Genomic DNA, 6,000 nt, shown 5'->3' with positions numbered 1-6,000 from the left:
ACCTTATGAACAGTTGGATGGCAAATAAACATTACAGTGGGCCCAAGTTGGGTAGAAAATAAACATTTCAATGGGCCAGGTTGGGGTGGAAAATAAACATTACTGTGGCCCCAGGTCTGAGTGACCTTATCAATGGGTTGGATGGAAAATAAACATTATGGTAGACCCCACATGGGACCCACTTATGTATGTATTGTAATCCACACCCTCCATTAGTGTGGGCCCCACCATGATGCGTGTGTTTCATCCAAATCGTCCAATCATTTTGAAAATTATTTTAAGGCCCATTGTCGAGGCCCACCTTAAATTGAATAGGCCCATTGTGATGTATGCAAGGCCCATGTGACTAGGCCCATCTTGATGCATTTGTGGCCGTCGTTGAGGCCCACCTTGATATATATATATATATATATACACGAGACCCATGCATGAGGCCCATTTGATGATTGGAGGCACAATGGGATGTACATAAGGCCCATACCATGATTTATGTGTTGACCCTTATAGCGGCAGTGCCTTGGGAGCAATGATGGTTTGATGTCCACATTGTAAGGATAATGTTGGTTAAATGTCCGCATTATGACTCTCCATAAGGCCCATTAATAGGCCCATACCTGTAGTATATAGGCCGTCTAGGCCCATCTTCATTTTGATCAGAGCTCATCATCACATAACATGTATAGCATAGATCCATGATTCATGATCATACGCATCGTATGTATGCCTGATATGAGAAGTGACTTATCATAGCATATGCCTTCGGGCAGATCGTTATGGGCTCCCTGATAGGCGGAGTCGCCCCACATGAGCGCTCGGTACGCGCAGGATTATTGCATGTTTAGTAGGGTGATTCATGCACTTGCATTTGTATGATCATGATTATTATATGCCCTAGCAACATCAGGGCCATAGCCTCCGCAGACACATCGTGGGTGGCTGGGTTGGATACCGAAAATGTTTGGTTCTACCATACGGGCGCCATAGATGTCCTTGGGTGAAAATCCCTAAACCTGATGGTACCAGAGGATGACTCCAACGTCGAGACCGAGTGGATATATAAGCGCACGAGGGCTGAATACCAGGAGGCGACTCTCCCACTGTTTCATGGTCAGTTGGAAAGGGGTGTGGCCTTACTCGCCCAAGGGTAGGGGGCAATACTAGGCTGAGTTTGACTAGCTCGTGAATGGGTCCGCTATCGACATGCCGTATAGATATTGGCAGACTATTGGCCAGGTGGATAGTGAGGTTTCTTACGCTCACTTGGACTGTGCGGCTTGGAGAGCGGCAGTGCCTCTTGAAGTGTACTAAACCCCGGTGATTATCCAGAATGAGAACTGTACTGATATATGATGAGGATTGACATGCTTGAGTTGCATCTCGCATCGCATGTCCGTGTTATGGCCGATAGCATTCATATCTTGCCCCGCATAACCTTGGTACGGCTGATTGCATTCATGTACTCATCACCAATATTCCGCATTACTCTGACCTTGCATTCTGAGCACGCTTATATTGCGCACACACTTACACCACTCTCTAAGCTTTCTATAAGCTTATGCATGAATGATGCGTGCAGGTGACGTCAGGACGCATTGCAGCCATAGTCTCGCCGTAGTTGGAGCGTACAGGCGAGCTTCTATAGTTTTCTTACTTTCGCTATATTGTATTTCCCTTTCAGATGCATTGTACTCAAAAGTTTTTTATTATAGTGGATTTCGTGATGGTGTTCTTGTGGTTATTATTCGTGGGTTATGCTTTTGGTTACGCTCATTATGAATCAGACTGATGATTATAAATTCTCCTTGTAGTATCCCAGGATCGAAACCTGGTGAATGGGTGCCGGGAGCCAAGAATGGGGTTCTACGAAGGCTGTCGGCGCCGGATTCAGTGATCGGGAATTTTGTGAGCCCGGTTTTCGAGTTTGGGGCGTGACAGTATTACTGGCCCACAATGTTCAAGGACGATATTGATTACGTAAAATGATGTCATGAATGCCAAATCCATGGCAATGTCATACATGTTTCTCCTAAAGACCTTCATCAATCAATAACCTCCTGACCTTTCGCCACCTAGGGACTTGATGTAATTGGTCCCATAAATCTACCTTCATCTAAAGGTAAATAATATATACTGGTAGCGACAAATTATTTCTCCAAATGGACTGAAGCGATTGCACTTTGAAATGTCAAAGAAAAAGATGTCATGAATTTCATCCAACATGTGATAATATATCGCCATGGCATTCCAAAAAGAATCATCACTGATAATGGTACTCCTTTCAAGAATAGAGGTATGGAGAAATTATGCTAAAAATTTAACATTCATCACTCGTTCTCAACACCTTACTATCCGCTGACCAACGGATTAGCAAAGGCATTCAACAAAATAATAATGAAAATACTGAAGAAAACTGTTTCCGGGAGTAAACGCGATTGGGAAGAAAAATTACAAGAAGCTCTATGGGCTTACAGGACTACTCATTGAACCGCGACGAAAGCCACACCGTATTCATTAGTATATGGTGTTGAAGCCATCATACCCATCGAAACGCAAGTTGCATCAGTCTGAGTAGTAGTACACCAGTCAATAACAGATGATGAAAATGCCAAAATAAGGTAGACCGAGTTGGATTTGCTCGATGAAAAACACCTAGCAACCTAACAGCGATTAGAACTATATCAGGTAAGAATTTCATCTACCTTTGATAAGAAGGTTAAACATCGCTCGTTCAAAAAGGGGGATATGGTGCTAATGTTAAAAAGACCTATAGTGATCACTCGAAGAACTGAGGACAAATTTGATCCCACGTGGGACGGTCCGTACGTGATAACAGAAGTATATTCGAACGAAGCCTATTGATTCGTGGATCGGAATGGACGAGGTATCAGCATACCTGTTAATGCTCACTTAATCAAGATATATTATCCCTAACAATCACTATGGTTTGATTTCGAAGATTATTAAACATAATACTTCCCAATCAAAAAGGGGTAAGACAAGCAAAATGATGAAACTGCCTAAAAAGGCAAATGCCATGTATTCTTCTTCATATATGAATGAATAAAAGGCAGACTCTCAAGTTTAAGCATATCAATATTATCGCTGATCATCACCAAAATCAATATTATCGCCGATCATCACCGAAATTAATACTACCGCCAATTATCGCCAAGCACTGATGATTATCGTCAAATTGATATTATCGCTATCGCTAATCATTGTTGACCACTATTACAAAAGTCATCATCGTCGAGTTGATATTATTGACAAGTTGATACACTATTTTTAAACATAAAATTTATCAAAGATATTATTATTAACAATGGCAATATATTATTTATCGATTTATCATCCACGGCAACGACGATAGCGATTTATCATCTACGGCAGCGAAATGCTACACATAAGACCTACCACAATCGGCAATATATTAAGTATCATGCGGGCAGTAGTGAGAAGCTACTAGCCCTAAAAAGCCCGTATAAGCCATCACATGATTAGACCCATGCGGGTAGCGAATGGAGCTAGCGACTAAAAGCCCTGAACGGCCAATCATGCGTGAGATCAATGGCATCTGTACAGCTTCTGACAGGATCATGAGGGAAGGTGAGAGAAAATGCCCTCTTGTAAATGGGTCCGACCTGACAGACGAAGAAAGGTGGGATGCAGTGTGTGCTCTTTGGCTTATCCATAGATAGGTCAACCATGCGTAAGACCCCACAGATTCCTGGTTTGATTCCAAAAGATACTCATGAGGATGGGTCTTTAAAATAAATTACCCCCTCATTAATGGACTGGTGGCCTTGGATTTGATACCCTAAGGTAGCCTTGTGGTTGATTGCCTCCAAGTGCAGAGATTCGTAAGTAATATCCCGTGAATACAGAGTCAATCCCACAAGGAGATGAATTGCGAGAAGGAAAAAATCAAATGCAAAACAAACTAAGTAATAAAAACTAAACTGATGATTTGATCTTGGGAGTTTTGAATGGGTGTAATTCAACTGAATTAAAACAACACCTAAGCTTTAAAGTTCCACACATAGGTTAATGTTCTAAAATCATGATGACTTGGATAACACAACTACGATCTAAGCACTATGATCGGCCTAATCAAAAAATAAAATAATTTAAACATTTTAAATAAATGATATAAAAGATTAGAAAATCATGGATTTGCATCATTGATATATATTCTAAAGCGCTAGTGATTTTAAGCATTCAATATCCATGAGATAATGAATATCAAAGAAATATAACAGGTTGAGAACATCTCCCATCTAAGAAATCTAACTAATTCAGGTTAAGCCTATCCATCAATATGGATCTCATATGATGGAAACATATGGATCCCACATGAGGATCAAAAACCTAAACCTAAACAATAGACAACATGCATACATTATTCTTCTCATCATTAAAATAATCAATCATCATAACTATGAAAACATTAAACCAATGTGCTTCCCTTCTAGCTTGGGCTAGAGGAAACTTAGAAAAACATAACTAGAATAGAGAAAGAAAGCAACAAGAAAGAATAAATATCTAAAAGCTTGTAAAGAAAAATAAATTAAAATTATAAAACTCTCTAAAAACCTTATATCTTACTTTGGAATGCCTTGAATGATGCTTAAGAATGCCCCGGGAAGCCCTATTTATAAGTGGGGAACTCCAACTTTCATACCAAGTTGGAAAACTCTAGAAACCGCCTCAAATTTATGCAGTTTGCTAAAATATACTTCACTCTGCACAGTTCCGAAAATAGACTAACACTTTTTCAGGAGGATTTCAAGATTCTTCATTTCAAATCTTTGATTCTCTTCATTCATCACCTAGTTTTCTTAGATCTTCGGCATGTGAACTCTTTAATATTGGTCTCCTAAGATCCATCCCTTACCTTGGTGATTCTTGAGCATCAAATTTATGCTTGTAGCACCCTTTTCAATCTAAGCTCTTAAATTTATCTTGCAACATAAACATGAGTAAAATAGAACATTAAGCTAATTCATGTTCATAAAACCAAGATATAAATGGGGTAAATTATGCATTTTTTGAGTCTCAACACCTTGCGAGCCCCGTGAACTCTAGAGAGTTATTGCAACCAACCCTATGTGTAAAACCCGCCGAGTTCACTACCCCGGTAGCTTCACTGGGCCCTCTGATGGATCGTGATTTGTGAACTCCCCGACCGCGATAAGTCCAACGAGCTCATAAGAGTTACAGAGACCATTCGTGTAAGACCCGACTCCAGCTACTTATGAGTCTAAAAAACTATGCCTACTCAGCTACTCAAGAGCTTAAATTGTGTGAAATTGACTAAGATTGAAAATTAGCTCCGTCCATCAAAAGAATGCCATGTAGGTGATATCACACTAACAACCATGAATAAGTTATGAATTTACTAGCATGTATTATCAAAGTATGCTTAAAAAATAGATGAGGCAAAAAGCATGTAAATATATGCTTAATCATTTCTAATGTATTCACAAATTCTTTAATAACCAAAATTCATTTATGATATGTGAGTATGAAATTACATCAGATACAAAGAAAATTTACCAATCTTCTGATATTCCTAATGCAATCATATATTTTTGGAAATCCTATTTTAATTGAACTTAGGCAGTCACACTGTCTAACTTCGCATCAACAACAAGTTTAACTTGATTAGGAACATTAGACAATTCTTGTTTCAAGGAAGCTATGGCTGCTTCATCTTTCGAAATTGCTGACTATTCCAGATTAATTATTCGTGTGATATCTTCAATGTCATCTTCAAGCTTGCTGGTCTTTAAATCTGCTTCACGCTGTTGAGTCTCAAGATTGGAAATCTGCTATTTAAGACTCAAAATCTTCTCGCCAATAACCAAGGAAGAATGCTTAGAAGCGTTCACTTGTTCATGAAGAGAGTTGAATTCTTTATGGTACCTAGAAATAGTTATCTTCGCCCTCGCAAACCTATCTTCAAGCTAAAGGAGCTCCTTTTGGCAAGCAAGTATTTCG

The sequence above is a fragment of the Magnolia sinica genome, chromosome 7 (assembly GCF_029962835.1).
Source record: "Magnolia sinica isolate HGM2019 chromosome 7, MsV1, whole genome shotgun sequence".
Taxonomy (NCBI): Eukaryota; Viridiplantae; Streptophyta; class Magnoliopsida; order Magnoliales; family Magnoliaceae; genus Magnolia; species Magnolia sinica.
The sequence above is the reverse complement of the archived record's forward strand: the minus strand, read 5'-3'. Positions refer to the sequence as shown.